The sequence below is a fragment of the Miniopterus schreibersii genome (assembly GCF_964146895.1).
Source record: "Miniopterus schreibersii genome assembly, chromosome: Y".
Taxonomy (NCBI): domain Eukaryota; kingdom Metazoa; phylum Chordata; class Mammalia; order Chiroptera; family Miniopteridae; genus Miniopterus; species Miniopterus schreibersii.
In genome coordinates, this window is record NC_138120.1 from 6,691,595 (window position 1) to 6,716,221 (window position 24,627).

Below are 24,627 nucleotides of genomic sequence, written 5' to 3' on the forward strand. Positions count from 1 at the left end.
TCAGAGACGAAGTTGAAGAAGTGAATGCTGCTGTTCTGCCTGCAGTTGTAGGCCTGTCGTTCATACTGCAGGTACCACTGAATGTGAGTGGAATGGGTCACCCTGTATCCTGCAGCTTGAGGAGTGTGTGGAGAGGAACCTGTCACCTTCCAACTTGGACACACTTCTTGCCGCAGGCCATGCAGGGAGCCTCCTCCCTCCTGTGATGGTTATGAGAGGATCCTTCACAATCACAGTCTCGTGGATGTAGGGGTTTTTGTGAAGTGCAGCACAGTCTTGCAGCGATTGCTGCCATGCCAGGCTTCCTTCACCTGCAAAAGTACAGTGGATCCGGTTTAGGGTGATAACTTATTCCAGAACTCCCGCCTATTCCTTCCTGCAGGGATAGGATTTTTTCACAAGCTCTCTACCTCCCCAGCCGTGGTCTGCACAGCCTGACCTTCAGATTGATCATGTGGCTGAGCATGGTTTCATCTTGGTCACTGATAATGGCTGACACTTCCAGATTGTTGACAAATTGCAGCAGGTCAAAACGCCTGCACGCTGCAAGCTGAACATGAAACAGCTACAAAAAGGAGCAGATCCTTAAAGCAGCTTGGATTGCTCCCACCTCTCTAACCCCTAGCCCAGCTCCTTCACCATAAGATGCAAAAAGAGAGCACAGTGGTTCTTGTGGGCTCCATGTGTTTATACACACACGGGCACACTGTTTTCCTGACAGCCTTTGACCTCGCCTGCATACTTGCCTGCTGAGGGCTTAACAGGATACCTTTATTTGTGGACATCACTCATTCCTGCCTCTCACTGACTTGGATATACAGAGGACTTGGACATGCAGCCCCCCTCGAGTGCAGCATTACCCCAAGAAGAACCTGAGTGACACAGAGCAGTGTGGAGGCAATGGCCCTTGTTCTGCGCATGAGTCTGATCTGGGACGGCGCTCCTGAAGCCCAGGGAGAGTTTCTGTGGTACTGGTGAGATAAAAGGGTGTCTCTGAGATTTTGGATCACACTGTTCTCACTATCCTGAGCTTCACTCCAATGTGTCTATTTGTTTCTGAGCTACCTATCCCCACTGATACATTTCTCATGCACAAGGGCAGGCATATTGCGTTCCCTTCTGTAGAGTCAAGGATACACTATTGACTCAGCATCTGGCAATGCACTGAACGTTTGTGCTTTTCAGTTCTAAACAGGGCTGCCGCCGCTGCCAGGTACTGGGCTTGAGCCAGCAGAAGGATCTGCTCACTTGTAAGTTCACGGGCTACATTCCTAACTTAAGTGCCCGGAGCACATCCAGTGGGGACCAGGTGCACTGCCCACTGAGCCTATCCTCTTCGTGCTCCTGCTCTACTGGCTCTTCTTGTGGATGTTTTGTTTCTTCCTGTGCCTGAGGCTCAACATCAACCAACACCTTCATGACTTTTATGACGTCCTCTCGCCCAGGACAAACTGCTCCCTGCCAATTAATTCCTCCTCAATCAATTCCTTCCCCTCTCCCTGCTCCACCCTGTCTGGCCCTTGTAGAAACTCATGATACATTTCCTCTGCCAAAGCATAACTTACCCACTTCTGCAACTGTAAGGCCCAGCCCTCCCAGGGACTGGTCGATCATTCCAAGGCAGCCAATCGTAAGGCTCAAACCAACACACAAACAACAGACAGACAGACAGACAGACAGACAGACAGACAGAAAGACACGGTACTTGCTCTTAATTTATCTTTCTAACTACATGCCATGCTCTGGATGTCTCTGCATCTCAATGCTTTCCCACAGGGACGTTCTGCATCTATTTCCTGTGCAGGGAAACAATGTTTGCTTGAAAACACATATTCCGCTGAGAAAGCTTCTCATGTGCACTACTCTTCTTTGAAGTAAAATGGACAGTCCCTCCTATTTATCTCACAGTGTGGGAGGTCCCCTGAACACAACAAACCTCCTATTGTCTCCTCTGACTATTACTAAAGAATACTGAATAATCCCCAATCTGTAAAATGGGTCACTGCCGCCAGTGGGATCTCTTAAGTTTCCACCAGCCCTGTGTTCAACATGTGCCGCCACAACCCGTTTATAACGGGCAGTGTTTTCAGGATGACCTGTGGAGGAATAAGGAGACACTTAAGGAAATATATGGTGGTTGTGATGATCAATAGAGGCACGTGGTTCCAGAGCAGCCTCAGCCTTTGCATTCTCATGCTGAAACACCACGTGGCAGCATTTTCTCCTCAAATGGTATTATTGCAGATGCTCACTCTGAATTCTTACTTTTGTCCAGAGGCGGCAGAAAGTTTCTTACCAACGATTGTTCTGGGGATGCTGGCAATGCATTCTCACACTTTTCCACCAGGTGTCGGCATGATTTCACGAGTAATTTTATTGGGGATGCTGGAAAAGCATTCACAATTCCATTCAACAGGTGGAAACATTTTCAACAGAATGAATCCATTGGTGAACTTGTGGGTGCATTCTCACGTTTACCCACCAGGTGGCAGTATTGTTCGAACTGAGGATCATACTTGGGATGCTTGTGGAGATGCAGAAGATGCATTTTCTCGTTTGTCCACCAGGTGGTGGCATTTTGACACCACGAGATTTTATTGGCTATGCTGACAATGGAAGCTAGTGTGTGTCAAGCAGGCAGCAGAATTATTTTACCGCACGATTTCGCTGGAGATGCTTTCAATGGCTCTATATTTATCAGTTGGCATCAATATTCCACTAGTGAATATCAGGAATGTTCTGGAAGTGCATTCTCACGCTTTTCCACCAGGTGGCAGAATTTTCCCACAACGTGCTTTTACTGAGGATGCTGGCAAGGCATTCCCACGCTTTTGTCTACAGCTGTCTGCAATTTCCCTCCACTGTCCCATTTTGGGGAAACTGGCAATGCATTTTGGCGCTGAAACATGAGATGGCAGCATTTTTCCACCAACGATTCTGTTTGAGATGCTGGCAATGCTTTCCCACGTTTGTCTAACACGTCTGTGGAAGCATTTTTACTACCAAATTATATTATTGGGGGTGTTGAAAATTCAGTCTCAAGTTTGTAAAAGACTTGGCTACATTTTCCACAAATGTGATTATTTTGTGGATGTTGACAAGGCATTCTCACGTTTTAACAGCCATTGAACCTACTTTCCCAAAAATGATTCTATTGGGAATAGTGGCGTGGCACTTTCACTTTTGTTCAATAGCTGGCAATACTTTCACCACAAAGTATCGTTTGGGGAATGCTGGAAGCACATTCGCCCAAAGTACTTTGTAGAAGTACTTTTCCACAAAATGATTTTACTGCGGATGCTGGCAATGCATTCTTCAGTCTCTCAAACAAGAGGCCACATTTTCCACCAAACGATTACTTTGGTTGTGCTGGCAATGCATTCCCACATCTGTCCACAAGGTGGCCACATTTTTTTACCAAGGGATTTTCCTGAGAACGCTGGCAATGCATTCTCTTGCTCGAATACCAGGTGACAGCATTTTCTCCACAAGTGATCTTATTGGAGATGCTGTAACTGCATTTTCACATTTGTAGAAAGGTGACTGGTTTCTTATTTACAAATGATTGTTTTAAGGCTGCTGGCAATTCCTTCTCACACTCCAACACCAGGTGCAGTATTTTCCCACCAAATGATATTATTGAGGATCCTGGCACTGCATGCTCCTCCTTGGAGAACAAGTGGCGGCAATTTTCCACCATGTAACTTCACTGGGGCTTCTGGCGAAGCATTTTCACTTTTGTCCAATAGGTGGAAGCATTTTCCCACAAGTGATTTCACTGGGGATGCTGGCAGTGAACACTCACACAAGTCGACAAGATAAGGGCATTTTGCCACAAGAGATTTTCATTGTGAATCTTGGCAATGTATTTTCAAATGTGTCCGCCATTTGGCAGCCAGCATCATCTCAGAAGGGATTTTCATGAGGATGCTGGCAATGCATTCTCACACTTGTCAAACATGTGGCGGCCTTTTTCCAACAGCTGATATTATTGGGGCTGCTGGCAATGCATTGTGAAGCCTGTTTACAACAAGCCCACATTTTCCCACCAAATGTTATTATTGCACATAAAGGCAATGGTTTCTCCCGCTTGTCCACCCGTTGGCACCTTGACATCACAAGTGATTTTGTTTGGTAAGCTGAGAATGCATTCTTACGTTTGTTCAGCCAGTTGCGGAATTTTTCCACCAAGCGACTTTATTGCCGCTGGCTGTACATTCTCACGTTTGTCCAACTATTCGCCGCAGTTTTCCCCTAAAGTGATAGTGTGTGTGTGGGTGTGGATGTTGGTTTTGAATTCTCACACGTGGATATTGCCTATCAGAACTTTAGGCCCAAATCACTTTATTGCGATTCCAGAACATGCATTCTCACTCTTGTCCACCAGTTGGCACCTTGATCTCAGTAGGGATTTCACTGGGGATTCTGGGAAATCATTCATACAGTCGTTTAGCACCTGGTGGCCTTTTTCTCAAAGAGTGATTTTGTTGGGGATGCAGTCAATGCATGCTTCACCTCGTCCACCAGGGGGCAGAATATTTCCACCAAGTTTTTTTTTAAAGGGGATGCGTTTAATGCTCTCTCACTTACCTCCACAAGGTGGCAGCATTTTTAAAACAAATGCTTTTCTTGGGAATGCAGGGAATGCTCTCTCACCTTTGTAAACAATGTCAGGTAATTTCTCATCAAACGTGTTTACGGGAGATGCCTGAAATACACTATCACCTTTTATTCAAAGGGGCAGCATTTTTTCAACCAAATAATTTTACAGGGGCTGGCAATGGATGCTCACGTTTGTCCCACAGTTGGCAGCATTTGTCCCAGAGAAAGTTTTTTTGCGGGGATGCGTGGCAGCGTTTCGCCCCAAATGATTTAATTGAGGATGCCTGCAAGGCAGTCTCAGGTCTCTACATGACGTCGCAGTAGTTTTCAACCACATGATTGGATCGGGGATACTATCAACGCATTCTCACCCTTTTGCATTTTGCCGACAGAGAGGTTTTGTGGTGATTCTGACAATACATTCTCAGACTTATCTGAGAATTGGCAGTATTTCCGTACAAATGACCTTACTGGGGATGCTGGCAATGTATTCTCACGATTGTCCACAGAGGACAGCATTTTTAATCAAATAATTTTATGGGAGATGCTACGCAGCCATTCTTGCACTTGTCAACCAGAAGGCAGGTTTTCCCCAGTATGATTTTATTGGGCATGCTGGCACTGCATTCTTAATCTTTTTCATAGGTGGCAAAACTTTCCCAAAAACTTATTATTTGGGGGATACTGGCAATGAATTGTCATTCTCAAGCATCCGTTGGCAGCATTTTTTAGCTAATGATTTTGTTGGGGATGCTCGCCATGCGCTTTCATATTTGTCGACCAGTGCACCAGGAGGTGCTCCAGGCACATAAGTTAGAGACGGAGAATATGGACTTGCAAGGAAGCAGAGCCTAACGGAAAATCTTGATAACGCATTGCCAGATTTCTCAATAAAATCCCTGTGAGAGCTCAGTTCCGTATTATGTTCGAACGTTGGAAGCAAATGCCAGGATCCCCAATAAAATTGTTTGGGTCAAAGATGCCGCTTCCATGTGGGCAAGCGTAAGACTGCCTTGACATTATTCCCCATAAAATCATTCTAGGAACAGTGCTGCCTCTTAATGGATAATCTTGAGAATGCATTTTCAGCATCTACAAAATAATCACCAGAGTGAACATATAGGCCATCGGCTGGACAAATGTAAGAATGCCTTCTGAGCCTGCCAAATAAACTTGCATAAATGTCCAGTGTTGGGTCCTAAAAAAATGATGGATTTCTAAGTATCCTCCCTGTTGGGAGGTCGGTCACACATTAGGAACAGGCAACCAGGTGGGAGACTTCACAGTTGAACCAAAGTCCCTCTCTAGAAGTATGGCTGCACAGTGTTTTGCTGAGAGAATCAGTCTCTGAGGCCGAAGATCCCAAGCGACATTTAGCAAGGGGTGGAATAAGGTGCACAGATACCTGTGGCGAATTGAGTCAAGGCGTGTGGGAAGTCAGAAGTGTATGAGGTTCATTTGGGCAAGAATCCCCTGCTGGAAGAGTAAATGAGCAGAGGGACAATAAGAAGGAGAGTGTGCCACAGCCCTCACACACAACACACACAAGCACACACACACACATGCACACACACAGAGGCAAAGGCATGGACATGGATTTGTGTTGGGCAATCTCTGGACTATGATGTCCACAGTCAGTACACCTTGCCCATTTTTGACACTTTTTACATTTCCTCAAATGGACATGGCCTCCTGTGAATATGATTGTTTATTGACTTTGTTCCTTCAGACCAAGCCCTTGTGCAACCAACTAATCCTTAAGCAATATCAAGTCATCCTTGCTACTCGTCACTGAAACCCAAGGAGTGGATGAGAGAAAGTCAGAATGAGAGAAAGACCAAAAGAGCAAAAGCAATGGAAACAAATAAAAAGTTACTAATCTAAAAGGAGTCAGACTGAGACCTTATCTTGGCGGTAATAATCCTGATGATCCAACTCTACCAGAATGTAGGTAGGCTACAGTCCTCTCCAGCCACAGTTCTTCCCTTTGACTGTCACTTCAGTCTCAGATATCCCTTATACTGGAATAGCCTCTACTGCCCGGGCATTTCTCCCTGTGGATATTACCAGGGGTCCCTGTGGATCTGTGGGAAGTGTTAAAGAAAACGAATTCTGAAGTGGGAAACGTGAGTTGCCTTAAGAAAGAGCCCACTAGACACCGAACCGAAGGATACCTAAAGATGCTAAGGCAAAATAGGACTTCCTCAGGAACGTTTCTCTACAGGTACAAGGCCCATACACTGAGGCTCACAGTGAGGGCCGGGGCTGAATACGATGATGCCTGCTGTAGTCTCACAGTCTGGAAGAAATGTTTCAGAAGCCCAACAGCAAAGGGGAGCGAGTGGGGTGTCCAGGAACCTTTTCCACGCTACGTGACCACATCCCAAGCCCCTGTCTGTAGGCTCAGTGAGACCACACTGAGCACAGCAAGAACCCATAGCCGGCCCTGAAGTGTCTGTCTTTACTGTATGGCTTATTCTTGACCCTTTGGTCAAATATTAATTGACCATGATGGCACGGGTCAATTTCAGGATTCTGTACTTTTCCATTGATCTATGTGCCTGTTCCTGTGCCAGAAGCAGGTTGTTCTGATCACAGTGGCTTTGTCCTACAGCAGGATATTCAGTAATGTGATCCTACAACTCTGTTCTTTCTCAAGAATACTGTGGGTGCACGGGGTCTTTTTTGGTTTCCTATAAATTTTCGAAACATTTTTTCCAGCTCTGTGAAATATACCGTTGGAATTAATGACAATTGTGTTGAATTTATAGATTGTTTTGGGTAGTATGGATATTTTGATAATGTTAATTCTTTCAGTCTATAATTCTTTCACTCCTTTGTATCTTCCTCTATTTCTTTTTTCAATGTCCTGTTTCTGAATACAAGTCTTTTACATCCTTCTTTGACTTTACTCCTAGGTGTCTTATTTTTTCAGTTGCAATGGTAAATGGTATAGTCTTTTCTAAGAGTTCATAATTGGTGTAAAAAAAAAAATGCCATCAATGTGTTGATGTTAATTTTGCTTCCAGCTTCCTTGCCAAATTCATTAATTATATCCACAAGTACTCGGTGGACTCTTTAGATTTTTATGTACAATATCATGTCATCTGCAAGTAATGACAGTTAACCTTCTCTCTTCCAATATGGATGCCTTTTATGTTCTCTTTTTGTCTGCTCGCTGTGGCTAGGACTTCCAGTAGTATGCTGAGCAGTAGTGGTGAAAGGGGCAACCGTGTCTTATTCCTCTTCTTAGGGGATATGGTTTTAGCCTTTGCACGTTGAGTATGATTTTGGCTCCAGGTATGTTGTATATGGCCTTTATTATGTTGAGATATATTCCCTCTATTTCCACTTTGCTCCCAGTTTTTTCCAAAATGGGTGCTGGATTTTCTAGAATATTTTCTCTGTATCTATTGATATGATCATAAGATTTTTGTCCTTCATTTTGTTTGTCTATCACATTTGTTGATTTGCGAATATTATACCAGCCCTGCGTCTCCAGAATAAATCACACTTGGTCATGGTGTATGATCTTACTTAATGTATTGCTGGATAAAACTTGGTAATATATTTTCTGAGGATTTTGGCACCTATGTTCATGAGGGATGTTGGTCTGTGAAATTCTTTATTTGCAGGATCTTCATCTGGTTTTGGGATTATTATAATACTGGTCTCATAAAAATATCTCCCTCCTCTGGAATTTTCTAAAATATTTTGAGGAGAGCGGGTTTTAATTCTTCTTTAAATGTTTAGGTAAGCTCGCATGTAAATCCATCTGGCCCCAGACACTTGTTTGCTGGAAGTTTTTTCTTATTACTTCTTCAATTGCATCCATTTTTACTGGCCTTCCAGGTTTTCTGATTCTTTCCGATTGAGTTTTAGCAGATTGTAGGTTTTGAGGAATGTGTCCATTTTAGGCAGCTTCCCCACTTTATTGTTGTGCATAGTGTTTTCTTAGTATTCTTTCTGTTTCTGTCATGTCAGTTGTTATATCGCCTCTTTCACATCTGATTTTGTTTTCTTGGGTCCTCACCGTTTGTTTCTTGGTGTGTCTGGCTAAAGATTCATCGATCTTATTTCTGTCAGAAAACTAGTTCTTACTTTCATTGATATTTTGTACTGTGTTTTTGGTCTCTGTGTCATTCATTTCTGTTCTGATCTTCACTATTTTCTTTCTTCTGCATCTCCTCGAAATGTTCAGGTCCTCTTCCCTTTTTAATATTGGGTTGTTGTTTTTGTCTTGTTACTTACATAAGAAATAAAAATGACTTTACATTCTGAATTCTGTGTTTTATTTTAATCTCTGATAGCAGATTTATTTCCCTTGAGAAATTGCTGTAAAATATACGTCATCTAAAACTAAACATTTTAAACTATACGCTTCAGTGGTTTTAAAATTGGAATAATGTAGAACTGTTACAGCATAACAAGAAGCTAGAAAAATTCCAGGACAAGTTGAAAGGGAAACTGAGACAGATTTTTAGACAGCAGTTTGAGTTAAGCCTATCTTCCCTAAGCCAAAGGCACTGGAGAATAAATAGTATGTATTAGATGGGAAAGATGCAGAAACCCAGGTGCAGAAACTAGGGTACAGGAAACCACCTGGACAGGAACCCCCAGAGGCCTACAAGGGACAAAGACTGGGAAAACAAGAACTTTGTCCCCAGGTAATCTATTCTCCCAGAGCATGTCATGGGTCGTGCGGTGGAGACCCCCTAAGCATTCCTCCCTAAAGATACCTTTTAAGTCTCAGTTGTATTTCAGCTCCAGGCCCATAAAAGCATTAAGACAAGACAAGTGGCATTGGAGTGGACTCAGGACCAGACACATTGACAAATGAGGCCCTTCCTGGCATGGACTAATCAGTGGCGACCAGCACCCTGAAAGGGCACCCCTGGAAAGCTGATGAATATTCTCTTGAGAACTCCCCTGAAACCTCCCATAAGATTTTCCACCTGCAAGAGAGATAAATATGCTCAGGACAAAGGACCAAGTGTGAGCTCCCCTACACCACAGGAAAGCGTGACAGCGCCAGTTTCCTCCTTCCTTCTGCGGGGGCCCCATGGTGCTTTCAACCAGGGGAGCAATGGGCAGTGGCAGCTCATCCCAGGCTTGTCTTCTGAAACTGTCTGAAAGGTCTTGGAAATGTGTCCAAGGCCCCCTTTTCTCTGACTTCCCAGTGAGCAAAGGCAGCCCAGCCTAGGCTATCCTGTTACTTCGTCTATGCACCTGCCTTGGTTCACCATCCAAAGTACATTTTTATTACAGCCATTAAAGCTTTGGGTTTTTTTCTTCATTTTTTTCTCTTGATTGAAATCTTTCCTTCAAGATGACAAGAGCTGAGGTCTTCTGCCTGTATCCCCTGTAACACAACCATCAGCTTTTCACTTCTGAAACCTTAATGTCAACATAAAAGGAAGCCTCATCCCATTTAAAGAGTATATCCAATTCTACTCTGGACTATTTCCTCATTTACACTGATGTCTTTCCCATCTCCATGGCTATGCTATTGCTATTGTCGTTGTTGTTAACCCTCACTAGAGGATATTGTTTTCATTGACTTCCAGAGAGAGTGGCATGGAAGAAGGGGTAGAGAGAGAGAGATATGCCTCAGTGTTAGAGACACAGACATTGGTTGCTTTTCTAATTCGCTGCACAACTGGGATGAGGAATGAATCTACAACCTAGGTATGTGCCCTCAACTGGGAATCAAACCTGAGACCCATCAGTGTGCAGGCCGACACTATACCACTGAGCCCCGCTGCCCAGGGTAGATATGCCTTTTTAAATATAAAGTTTGTAGGTATATTTAACTTGAAATTGGTAGAGGTTTTAAAATGATTTCTTTAGTTTTACTCATGTTTTCATTGGTGATTTGCCACTATTATATTACTGGCATTAATTTTGCAACAGTTTGTATGTAGCAGGGAGGAAACACTTTTAGATCAGGGTCCAAATAGAGTAGTGTATATGAACTTTTTTTGTTAAAAACTTTTATAGCAATGAGAACCAGAAAAATTTCTACTAAACTATCTAACAGTACAACTGAAAGATTTAGAAAGAGAACAGAAAACAAGAAAAGGCCCATAGGAAGTAAAAGGAAGAAAATAATAAAGATCAGAGCCTAAATAAATAACGTAGAGACTAAAAAATTCAAAAAGGTCAATGCAACCAAGAGCTTGTCTTTGAATAGATAATCAGTGCGATGAACTTTTAACCCAACTCACCAAAAACCAAAGACAGAGGTCAAAAATAAATAAACTGAGGAACAAAAGAAGTGAAGTAACAACTGATACCACTGAAATACAAAAGCAAATACACTGAACAACTATATGCCAACAACCTGGATGAAATAGACAAATTTCTGGAAATACACAACCTTCCAATACTCAGTGAGGAAGAATCAGGCATGCTGAACACGTTGATAAAAACCGGTGAAATTGGAACAGTGATTTTTTAAAAATGCCCAAGAAAAAAAGCGCCAGGCACAGACAGTTTCAGAGGGGAGTTTTATCGAACATTCAAAAAATAATTCAAATTGTTCCAAAAAGTCCGAGAGGAACAAACACGCCCAAGCTCTTTTTTGGCAGCCTGAATAATCCCAATTACAAAACCAGGTAAAGACCTTGCAAAGAAAGAATTACAGGCCAATATCCGTGATAAACAAAGATGCTAAAATCTCCAAACAAATATTAGCAAATTGGATCAAGCAATATGTTAAACAGATCATACCCCATGACCAAGTGGGGTTTATTCCAGGGATGCAAGTTTGGTACAGTATTCACAAATCTATAAAGGCGATGCATCACAGGAACCATTTGACAAACAAATATCTCATGATCATCTCAGTAGGTGCAGAAAGAGCAACAAAACCCAGCGCCCATTTTTGATAAAAACTCTCAGCACAGTGGGAATAGAGGGATCATGCCTAAACACATTAAAGTCCTTATAGGGCAAACCTTCAGTCAACTTCATACTCAATGGGCAAAAACTAAAACATATCCCCTAATAAGAGGAACAAGACAGGGACGTCCACTTTCACCATCTTATTCAACAGAGTGTTGGAAGTCCTTGCCACAGCGATCAGACAAGGAGAAAACATAAAAGGCATCCAAATTGGAAAGGAGAAATAAAACTGTCACTGTTTGCAGATGACCTGATATTGTATGCTGAGAACACTAAAGACGTCACCAAAAGACTTCTAGATTTAATAAATGAATTCAGCTATGCAGCAGGATAGAAAATTAGAGCCCAGAAATAAATGGCATTTTTAAACGACATTCATGATCTCTCAGAAAGAGAAACTAAAACAAACAAACAAACAAAAAAACCACATTTAACGTGCAACAATAACATTAAGATACTTAGGAATTAACTTAACCAAAGGGGTGAAAGACGTGTACTTGCAAAACAAACATGTTCAAAAAAGAGATAGAGGAAGATATAAACAAGTGTAAGAATATACCATGCTAATGGATTGCTAGAATCAACCTCATTAAGATGTCCGTACTCCCCAAAGCAATCTATAGATTCAAACTATTCATAAAATACCAATGTCCGATATCACGACCTAGAAGAAGTAGTGCAAAAATTTAGACACAAAAAGGACAGGACCCCAAATCGCTGCAGCAATTTTGGGAAGAAGAAAAAAGTGGAAGGAATCAAAATAATACATATCAAGATATAGTAAAGCCATTTTAATCGAAACAGGATGGAACTGGCAGAAGACCAGCCTTAATGATATAAATGGAACTGAACAGAGAACCCAGGAATTGACCCAACTCATTACACTCAATTGAGATTTTACAAAGGAGGCAGAGCATACAGTGGAGTAAAGGAAGTCTCTTCAATAAATGGTGTTGGGAAAATTGGACAGGAACTTTCAAAATAGTGCAACTAGACCACTATCTTGCACCACACACAAGGATCAACTCCAACTGGATAAAAAACTTAAAGGTAAAACATGAAACCATTAAAAATCCTAGAAGGAAATGGAGGCAGCATGATCTCAGACATCTCTCATTGCAATATGCTTACCAATACACTGCCTAGGGCAATGGAAGCAAAGGAGAAAATAAACAAATGGGACTACAGCAAAATAAAAAGATTCTGCACAAAGAAACCATCAACAAAATGCAAAGGGAACTCATTATATGGGAGAACATATTTGCCAATGATACATCTGATAAAGGGTTACTACCCCTAATATTTTAAGAAACACACCTTCACAAGAGGAAGACAAACGATCCAATTAAAAAACGAGCAAAGACCTAAGTAGACACTTCTCCAAAGAGCGCATAAAAATGTCCAAGAGACATATGAAAACTGCTCAGTGTCACTAATCACCAGAGAGATGAAAATTAAAACAATAATGGGGTATCACCTGAGGTCTTCCAGAATGGCTATGTTTTCAATAAGTCAACAAACAAAAAGTGCCTGTGAGGGTGTGCAGAAAAGCTCACCCTAGTATACTGCTGGTGGGAATGCAGACTCGTGCAGCCTCTATGGAAAACATTATGACATAGGAGGTTTTCTCAAAAATTGAAATACAGAACTGCCATTGAACCCAGTGACCCCACTGCTTGGAATATGTCCTACGAAAGCAGGAACATCGATCAGGAAGAATGTATAAACCCCTCTGTTCAGAGCAGCACACTTTACAATAGCTACGCTTGTGAGTTCACAGGAATGGGTACATGAATCTGCTTTGATTCTGAGTGACGGTAGACATGCACACTCCTGCATCTTCCTTCAGCTTCCTGCCTGAACATGATGCCACACTGCAGTCCTTCAGACTTTCTGTCTCTTCCCAATGCCGTAGTGGCCTGGCGTCATAGGCTATCCTTCCGAGCCTCAGGGTGTTCATGTGAGAGAAAAATGTCCCAGCTACCTGACAACCCAAGGGGGACCCCACTGGCATCTCCTCACATGTCCTCTAAGTGCCTTCTCCTGGTTCCAACATCCTCAAGTAGCCCTTACTGATTTTCTGGCAGAGCAAAAAGTGATCGTCAAGAGACGGCAGGGATATGACTAAAAATCCAAAAGCAGGGGAACACACCAAGCTCTCTTAGGGCATTGCAAGCAAGCCTCCACCTCAGCAATCCTGTTGGACCCTGCCACGCTGTGGGCAGACAACTAGTTGAAGTAGTTAAGGCTGCTGTTCTGGTGCCTGGAGCTGTTGGCCCATCGTTCATAATGCTGGCACCACTGAATGCAAGAGGCATAGGATGCACTGTATCCTGCAGCATGAGGAGTGTGTGGAGAAGGGCACATCACCTTTCAAGTTCTATGCACTTCCTGCTGCTGCCCATAGAGAGAGCCTGCTCCCGCCTGTGATGGTAATGAGATACTCCTTCACAGTGGCAGTACTGCATTAGTATGATTTGCTACAAAAGGACAGTTAACCTTGCCATCATCCCTGGCATGTCTGACTCCCTCCACCTGCAGAAGGAATGTGGGTGGGGGTTAGGGACATCTCACTCCTGGACACCCAAGTTTCCCTGCTTACATGGACAGGTTATATTCTCAAGGCCCCTCCCTTTCCAGCACCAGTACCTGCAACATCACCTTCACATTGATCGTGTGGCTATGAAAGAACTAAAACATGGAGATCTACAAAACAGCCTGGCTTGGCCTGAACCACCTATCTTCTGGCCCCATTCCTTCTGCATAAGAGGCACAGAGGAACACAGAGGTTCCTGGGGTTACAGGTGCCTGCACCCATGCGGTCACACTGATTCCTCACAGGCTTTGATATCCCCACACCCTTGCCTGCACACGGCTTCACAGGATACCCTGATTCACGCACGTCACACGTTCCTGCCTCTGATGGAGGACTTGGGCATGCCCACACCATTTTGGGCTACTAAAACAGCTCTTCCAAACTCTGACTGGACAGAGGGCATCACGCTACTCAGCCCCGCCCCTCACTGTCAGCCTCAGTGTATGGGCCTCAGAACTGTGGTGAAACATTCCTGAGGAAGATCTATGTTACCTGAGCATTTGCAGCTTTCCCAGGATTTGGTGTCTGGGGAGCTCTTGCTTACGGCTGCTCACGTTTCCCACTTCAGAATCCATTTTCTCTACCACTTTCCCACAGATCCACAGTGACCCCTAGTAATATCCACAGGGAGAAATGCCCGGGACATTACAGGCTGCCCAGCCTGTGGGCTATCTGAGGCTGAAGTGACAGGCAAAGGGAAGAACTGTGGCTGGAGAGGACTGTAGCCTACATTCTGGTAGAGTTGGATGATCAGGATAACTACGGCCAAGATACGGTCTCAATCTGACTCCTTTTACATCAGTTCTCTTGTTTTTGTTTCCATTACTCTTGCTCTTTCTGTCTTTTCCTCATTCTGACTCTTTCTTCCATCTACCCATTGGGTTTCAGTGACCCGTAGAAAGAATGACTTGATACTGCCTAAGGGTTTCTTCATTGCAGGAGAAAGGCTCGGTCTGAAGGAACAAAGTAAATAAACAATCATATTCACAGGAGGCCATTGTTATGTGAGGAAATGTAATACCGTCAAAAATGCACAAGGTGTACTGGCTGTGGACACCATGGTCCAGAGATTGCCCAACACAACTTCACGTACATGCCTGTGCCTCTGTGTGTGTTGTGTGTGAGGGCTATAGCACACTCTGCATCTTATTGTCCCTCTGGTCATTTACCCTTCCAGCTGCGGCTTCGACCCCAAGTGAACCTAATATCCAGACTGACTCCTCACATGCCTTTGCTCTCTTCCCCACAACTCCTACATGCAATTTATACTCCCACTGGCTAAGTGTGGTTCTGAATCCTGGGCTCAGAGCATGATTCTCGCAGCAAATACAGTGCTCTCATACTTCTAGGGAGGCCTTCTGCTTCAAGTGTGAAATGCACTGGGAAGCCTCCCACCGCGTTGCCTGCTGTCAATGTGTGAGCTGACCTCCGACAGAAAGGAACCTGGAAATCCATCATCCTTTCGGAGCTAGCAGTGGACATTCAGGCCCTTGCTCCCAAATCCCTTTCCTTGAGCTACCTTACGTCCCTGGGTCCATTAGTATCACCCACTTCAATGGACTTACTCTTAGTTCTCCCTCCTCCCCAGCCTCCAGCACACAGAAAGAATTCTGTCTTCTCATACTGTCCTAAAGCATAACTTAACCACCACTGCAACTGCACAGGCCCAGCCCTCACAGGCAATGGTCATTCACAGGCAGCCAGTTGTAATGCCCCAAACTAGGGACAAACACCACAGAGACAGACACTATTGATGCTCTTGATTTATGTGTTCCAAGAACACACGACAAACAGACAAACAGAGCTGATGCTCCTGCTTTAACTTTCCATTTCATACCATGCTCTGGATCTCTCTGTGACTGAATACCTGGTCACACAGACATTCTGCTCCATTGTCCTGTGCAGGAACATAATGTCTGCTTGAAAACACATACTTATGTCAAAACCTTCTTATGTGCACTTCTCTATTTGAAGGAAAATGGATGGTCCCTCCTATTTAACTCACACTGTGGGAGATACCCGAACACAATAATTGACTATCATCTCCTATCAAACTTCCTAAAGAGTATAGTATAATTATTGGTGGCCCTAACATGAAGAGTCGGTCATTGCTGAAATTAGGATCTCTTAAATTTCCTGCTGCCTTGTGTTGGATGCATCACACCACACCACCTTTTTAATGAGCAGTGACCTCAGGGTCACCCAGTTAGGAATTTGGACACACCTAAGGAAATATTTGATGGTTGCAATGATCCATAAAAGGAAGTGGTGGCACAGCAGCCTCAGCCTTTGTATGAAAAGACTCCTGGACAAGTGTGGGAAGGGTCAGAGGAAGGACATCATGGGAGCCTCCATTTAAGGAATAGTAGACAGGCCTAAGGGTGAGGGAGGTGGCCTGGAGCGAGAGTTCAGAGGAGTGGGTCAATGAATCTGCTTTGATTCTGAATGATTTTGCACATGCACACTTCCTCATTTTACATCAGGTGTCCCTGTCTGAATATAATTCCCACTGCAGTGCTACATACTTCCTTTCTCAACCTGATTCTCTGAGGACCTGACATAACAGGCTCTATTCCTCCCAGTATCAGGGCGTCCATGAGAGAAAGCAATGACCCAGCTACCTAGCAAACTAGGGGCAAGTGTCCAGGAACAGTCCCCCTCACCTGTACTCCTCTACCTTCACTCTCCTGGGGCCAAGCTCCTCGCATAGTACTTGAGATGATTAGACCACACTTCTATTACTGATGTTCTAGCAGGGCAAACAGGACTAGTCAGAAGAAGCCAGGGATCTCACTTTACGAACCCAAGAGGTAGGGGAACCCAAAGCTCTCCTTCTGCATTGCCACCGAGGCCCAACCTCAGTATCCTGTCATATCCTTCCAGGTCGCAGCATTTTTCTCCTAAATAACATTGTCGGGAATGCTGGAAAGGCATTCTCACGCTTATCCAATAGATGGCAGCTTTTCGTTTCAAATCATGTTATTGGGGATGTTGGCAATTCATTCTCATGCTTGTCAAAACATGGCAGCTTTTTTTTACAAATAAAGTTACTGGGCAGGCTGGCAATGCATATCCACACTTGTCCACGAGATGGCAGCATGACTTCACATGTCATTTCATTCGGGATGGTACCACTGCATTCTCTCGTTTCTCCACCAGGTGGCAGCACTTTTCCACCAAATGATTTCATTGGGCATGCACGGTAGGCATGCTCAGGTATGCCCAAGAGTTGTTTGCATTTGCCTCAAAATGTCATTTCTTTCGTGACGCTGGAAATGGATTCTCATTCTTGAACAGTCACAACATGCAGTTATGTCCGCACGTGCCCAAAGGCGGATTCTAACAGAAAAATACAGTTTGCACATACTTCTACAAAGGGAATTTGGTTTAACTGTGAAATGAACGTAAAACCCCGACCTGGTTCCCTGCTGTCACTGTGTGAGCTGACTCCCTAAAGCGAGGGTATGGCAAACGCATCATCCTTTATAACTTATCACTGCAAATTCCGACCCTTGCACACAAGGCCTTTCCTTGAACTCCCTTATCACCCAAGGGAAAATGGTAAACTCTATTGGACTTTCACTGATTTCTTAATCCACCACAGTCTCTACCACACAGAAAGAATTTTGGCTTCTGATACCATCAGAAAACACAACTTAGCCACTTCTGCAATTGTAAAGGCCATGCATTCACGGGGCGGGTAATTCAGAGTGTCCATTGTCAAGGCAAACAATACATAAACAGGCACATTAGATGCTCTCGCTTTATCTTGCCATTTATTCCATGTGCTGCATATATCCATGGCTGAATGCCTTTCCACAGGGACATTCTGCACCTAATTTCTACGCAGGAAAAGAATCTTTGCTTGAAACACCTTTTAATCTGAAAAAGCTTCTCACGTGCACTACTTATATTGGAAGGTCCCTCCTATAGTTCTCACACGTTAAATGCGTGCAGTAAACACAGCAAATCTGGTATCATCTCCTCTGAGGATAATCAAAAAGTATTTAAAAATCATGTCAAGCCCAAACCTGTCAAAGTTGGAATCTCTTCCGTTTTCTCCAGCCATGCATTCAACAATTCCCACCACAACTAGGTTGTGATGGACAGTGTACCCAGGAAGGCCAGCGATACAATTCAGGAAATACATGGTGGTTGTGATGATCAATAGAGGGATGTGGTGGCACAGCAGCCTCAGCATTTTCATGAAGGAGGATTCTGGAAAATTGTGGAGAGGGTTCTAGGAAGCACATCACAGAACTTCTATTTAATGCATGGTAGGCAGGCCTGAGGGTGGTGTTGGTGACCTGAGGTGTGAGATCAGAGAAATAGGCCAAAGAATCTACTTTCATTCTGAGTGACAGAGGAAACAGACATGACCTCATCATCCTTCAGCCTCCCCCAAGTGAACATGATTGGCACTACGGTGCTCAGATCTTCCAGCCTCATCCTCACACTGTGATGATGTCACAGGCTGTATTTCTCCCAGCTTCAGTGTGTTCATGTGAGAAAACAATGTCCCAGCTCCCTGGCAATCCAGAGGCAAGTGAAGAGTTGGTCTCTGCTCACCTGCTATCATCTATGTCCCCTCTCCTGATGCCAACATCCACTCATAGTTCTCACTGTTGATCTGGAAAGCAAAAATGGGCTCCACAGGAGAGGCCAGGCGTCTAAACCACAAACCCAAAAAGCAGGGGATCACACCAAGCTCTCTAATGGCATTTCCTGCAAGGACCCACCTAAGCAATCCTGTCAGATCCCGAAACATGGTGATCAGAGACGAAGTTGAAGAAGTGAATGCTGCTGTTCTGCCTGCAGTTGTAGGCCTGTCGTTCATACTGCAGGTACCACTGAATGTGAGTGGAATGGGTCACCCTGTATCCTGCAGCTTGAGGAGTGTGTGGAGAGGAACCTGTCACCTTCCAACTTGGACACACTTCTTGCCGCAGGCCATGCAGGGAGCCTCCTCCCTCCTGTGATGGTTATGAGAGGATCCTTCACAATCACAGTCTCGTGGATGTAGGGGTTTTTGTGAAAGAGCAGCACAGTCTTGCAGCGATTGCTGCCATGCCAGGCTTCCTTCACCTGCAAAAGAACAGTGGATCCGGTTTAGGGTGATAACTTATTCCAGAACTCCCGCCTATTCCTTCCTGCAGGGATAGGATTTTTTCACAAGCTCTCTACCTCCCCAGCCGTGGTCTGCACAGCCTGACCTTCAGATTGATCATGTGGCTGAGCATGGTTTCATCTTGGTCACTGATAATGGCTGACACTTCCAGATTGTTGACAAATTGCAGCAGGTCAAAACGCCTGCACGCTGCAAGCTGAACATGAAACAGCTACAAAAAGGAGCAGATCCTTAAAGCAGCTTGGATTGCTCCCACCTCTCTAACCCCTAGCCCAGCTCCTTCACCATAAGATGCAAAAAGAGAGCACAGTGGTTCTTGTGGGCTCCATGTGTTTATACACACACGGGCACACTGTTTTCCTGACAGCCTTTGACCTCGCCTGCATACTTGCCTGCTGAGGGCTTAACAGGATACCTTTATTTGTGGACATCACTCATTCCTGCCTCTCACTGACTTGGATATACAGAGGACTTGGACATGCAGCCCCCCTCGAGTGCAGCATTACCCCAAGAAGAACCTGAGTGACACAGAGCAGTGTGGAGGCAATGGCCCTTGTTCTGCGCATGAGTCTGATCTGGGACGGCGCTCCTGAAGCCCAGGGAGAGTTTCTGTGGTACTGGTGAGATAAAAGGGTGTCTCTGAGATTTTGGATCACACTGTTCTCACTATCCTGAGCTTCACTCCAATGTGTCTATTTGTTTCTGAGCTACCTATCCCCACTGATACATTTCTCATGCACAAGGGCAGGCATATTGCGTTCCCTTCTGTAGAGTCAAGGATACACTATTGACTCAGCATCTGGCAATGCACTGAACGTTTGTGCTTTTCAGTTCTAAACAGGGCTGCCGCCGCTGCCAGGTACTGGGCTTGAGCCAGCAGAAGGATCTGCTCACTTGTAAGTTCACGGGCTACATTCCTAACTTAAGTGCCCGGAGCACATCCAGTGGGGACCAGGTGCACTGCCCACTGAGCCTATCCTCTTCGTGCTCCTGCTCTACTGGCTCTTCTTGTGGATGTTTTGTTTCTTCCTGTGCCTGAGGCTCAACATCAACCAACACCTTCATGACTTTTATGACGTCCTCTCGCCCAGGACAAACTGCTCCCTGCCAATTAATTCCTCCTCAATCAATTCCTTCCCCTCTCCCTGCTCCACCCTGTCTGGCCCTTGTAGAAACTCATGATACATTTCCTCTGCCAAAGCATAACTTACCCACTTCTGCAACTGTAAGGCCCAGCCCTCCCAGGGACTGGTCGATCATTCCAAGGCAGCCAATCGTAAGGCTCAAACCAACACACAAACAACAGACAGACAGACAGACAGAAAGACACGGTACTTGCTCTTAATTTATCTTTCTAACTACATGCCATGCTCTGGATGTCTCTGCATCTCAATGCTTTCCCACAGGGACATTCTGCATCTATTTCCTGTGCAGGGAAACAATGTTTGCTTGAAAACACATATTCCGCTGAGAAAGCTTCTCATGTGCACTACTCTTCTTTGAAGTAAAATGGACAGTCCCTCCTATTTATCTCACAGTGTGGGAGGTCCCCTGAACACAACAAACCTCCTATTGTCTCCTCTGACTATTACTAAAGAATACTGAATAATCCCCAATCTGTAAAATGGGTCACTGCCGCCAGTGGGATCTCTTAAGTTTCCACCAGCCCTGTGTTCAACATGTGCCGCCACAACCCGTTTATAACGGGCAGTGTTTTCAGGATGACCTGTGGAGGAATAAGGAGACACTTAAGGAAATATATGGTGGTTGTGATGATCAATAGAGGCACGTGGTTCCAGAGCAGCCTCAGCCTTTGCATTCTCATGCTGAAACACCACGTGGCAGCATTTTCTCCTCAAATGGTATTATTGCAGATGCTCACTCTGAATTCTTACTTTTGTCCAGAGGCGGCAGAAAGTTTCTTACCAACGATTGTTCTGGGGATGCTGGCAATGCATTCTCACACTTTTCCACCAGGTGTCGGCATGATTTCACGAGTAATTTTATTGGGGATGCTGGAAAAGCATTCACAATTCCATTCAACAGGTGGAAACATTTTCAACAGAATGAATCCATTGGTGAACTTGTGGGTGCATTCTCACGTTTACCCACCAGGTGGCAGTATTGTTCGAACTGAGGATCATACTTGGGATGCTTGTGGAGATGCAGAAGATGCATTTTCTCGTTTGTCCACCAGGTGGTGGCATTTTGACACCACGAGATTTTATTGGCTATGCTGACAATGGAAGCTAGTGTGTGTCAAGCAGGCAGCAGAATTATTTTACCGCACGATTTCGCTGGAGATGCTTTCAATGGCTCTATATTTATCAGTTGGCATCAATATTCCACTAGTGAATATCAGGAATGTTCTGGAAGTGCATTCTCACGCTTTTCCACCAGGTGGCAGAATTTTCCCACAACGTGCTTTTACTGAGGATGCTGGCAAGGCATTCCCACGCTTTTGTCTACAGCTGTCTGCAATTTCCCTCCACTGTCCCATTTTGGGGAAACTGGCAATGCATTTTGGCGCTGAAACATGAGATGGCAGCATTTTTCCACCAACGATTCTGTTTGAGATGCTGGCAATGCTTTCCCACGTTTGTCTAACACGTCTGTGGAAGCATTTTTACTACCAAATTATATTATTGGGGGTGTTGAAAATTCAGTCTCAAGTTTGTAAAAGACTTGGCTACATTTTCCACAAATGTGATTATTTTGTGGATGTTGACAAGGCATTCTCACGTTTTAACAGCCATTGAACCTACTTTCCCAAAAATGATTCTATTGGGAATAGTGGCGTGGCACTTTCACTTTTGTTCAATAGCTGGCAATACTTTCACCACAAAGTATCGTTTGGGGAATGCTGGAAGCACATTCGCCCAAAGTACTTTGTAGAAGTACTTTTCCACAAAATGATTTTACTGCGGATGCTGGCAATGCATTCTTCAGTCTCTCAAACAAGAGGCCACATTTTCCACCAAACGATTACTTTGGTTGTGCTGGCAATGCATTCCCACATCTGTCCACAAGGTGGCCACATTTTTTTACCAAGGGATTTTCCTGAGAACGCTGGCAATGCATTCTCTTGCTCGAATACCAGGTGACAGCATTTTCTCCACAAGTGATCTTATTGGAGATGCTGTAACTGCATTTTCACATTTGTAGAAAGGTGACTGGTTTCTTATTTACAAATGATTGTTTTAAGGCTGCTGGCAATTCCTTCTCACACTCCAACACCAGGTGCAGTATTTTCCCACCAAATGATATTATTGAGGATCCTGGCACTGCATGCTCCTCCTTGGAGAACAAGTGGCGGCAATTTTCCACCATGTAACTTCACTGGGGCTTCTGGCGAAGCATTTTCACTTTTGTCCAATAGGTGGAAGCATTTTCCCACAAGTGATTTCACTGGGGATGCTGGCAGTGAACACTCACACAAGTCGACAAGATAAGGGCATTTTGCCACAAGAGATTTTCATTGTGAATCTTGGCAATGTATTTTCAAATGTGTCCGCCATTTGGCAGCCAGCATCATCTCAGAAGGGATTTTCATGAGGATGCTGGCAATGCAATCTCACACTTGTCAAACATGTGGCGGCCTTTTTCCAACAGCTGATATTATTGGGGCTGCTGGCAATGCATTGTGAAGCCTGTTTACAACAAGCCCACATTTTCCCACCAAATGTTATTATTGCACATAAAGGCAATGGTTTCTCCCGCTTGTCCACCCGTTGGCACCTTGACATCACAAGTGATTTTGTTTGGTAAGCTGAGAATGCATTCTTACGTTTGTTCAGCCAGTTGCGGAATTTTTCCACCAAGCGACTTTATTGCCGCTGGCTGTACATTCTCACGTTTGTCCAACTATTCGCCGCAGTTTTCCCCTAAAGTGATAGTGTGTGTGTGGGTGTGGATGTTGGTTTTGAATTCTCACACGTGGACATTGCCTATCAGAACTTTAGGCCCAAATCACTTTATTGCGATTCCAGAACATGCATTCTCACTCTTGTCCACCAGTTGGCACCTTGATCTCAGTAGGGATTTCACTGGGGATTCTGGGAAATCATTCATACAGTCGTTTAGCACCTGGTGGCCTTTTTCTCAAAGAGTGATTTTGTTGGGGATGCAGTCAATGCATGCTTCACCTCGTCCACCAGGGGGCAGAATATTTCCACCAAGTTTTTTTTAAAGGGGATGCGTTTAATGCTCTCTCACTTACCTCCACAAGGTGGCAGCATTTTTAAAACAAATGCTTTTCTTGGGAATGCAGGGAATGCTCTCTCACCTTTGTAAACAATGTCAGGTAATTTCTCATCAAACGTGTTTACGGGAGATGCCTGAAATACACTATCACCTTTTATTCAAAGGGGCAGCATTTTTTCAACCAAATAATTTTACAGGGGCTGGCAATGGATGCTCACGTTTGTCCCACAGTTGGCAGCATTTGTCCCAGAGAAAGTTTTTTTGCGGGGATGCGTGGCAGCGTTTCGCCCCAAATGATTTAATTGAGGATGCCTGCAAGGCAGTCTCAGGTCTCTACATGACGTCGCAGTAGTTTTCAACCACATGATTGGATCGGGGATACTATCAACGCATTCTCACCCTTTTGCATTTTGCCGACAGAGAGGTTTTGTGGTGATTCTGACAATACATTCTCAGACTTATCTGAGAATTGGCAGTATTTCCGTACAAATGACCTTACTGGGGATGCTGGCAATGTATTCTCACGATTGTCCACAGAGGACAGCATTTTTAATCAAATAATTTTATGGGAGATGCTACGCAGCCATTCTTGCACTTGTCAACCAGAAGGCAGGTTTTCCCCAGTATGATTTTATTGGGCATGCTGGCACTGCATTCTTAATCTTTTTCATAGGTGGCAAAACTTTCCCAAAAACTTATTATTTGGGGGATACTGGCAATGAATTGTCATTCTCAAGCATCCGTTGGCAGCATTTTTTAGCTAATGATTTTGTTGGGGATGCTCGCCATGCGCTTTCATATTTGTCGACCAGTGCACCAGGAGGTGCTCCAGGCACATAAGTTAGAGACGGAGAATATGGACTTGCAAGGAAGCAGAGCCTAACGGAAAATCTTGATAACGCATTGCCAGATTTCTCAATAAAATCCCTGTGAGAGCTCAGTTCCGTATTATGTTCGAACGTTGGAAGCAAATGCCAGGATCCCCAATAAAATTGTTTGGGTCAAAGATGCCGCTTCCATGTGGGCAAGCGTAAGACTGCCTTGACATTATTCCCCATAAAATCATTCTAGGAACAGTGCTGCCTCTTAATGGATAATCTTGAGAATGCATTTTCAGCATCTACAAAATAATCACCAGAGTGAACATATAGGCCATCGGCTGGACAAATGTAAGAATGCCTTCTGAGCCTGC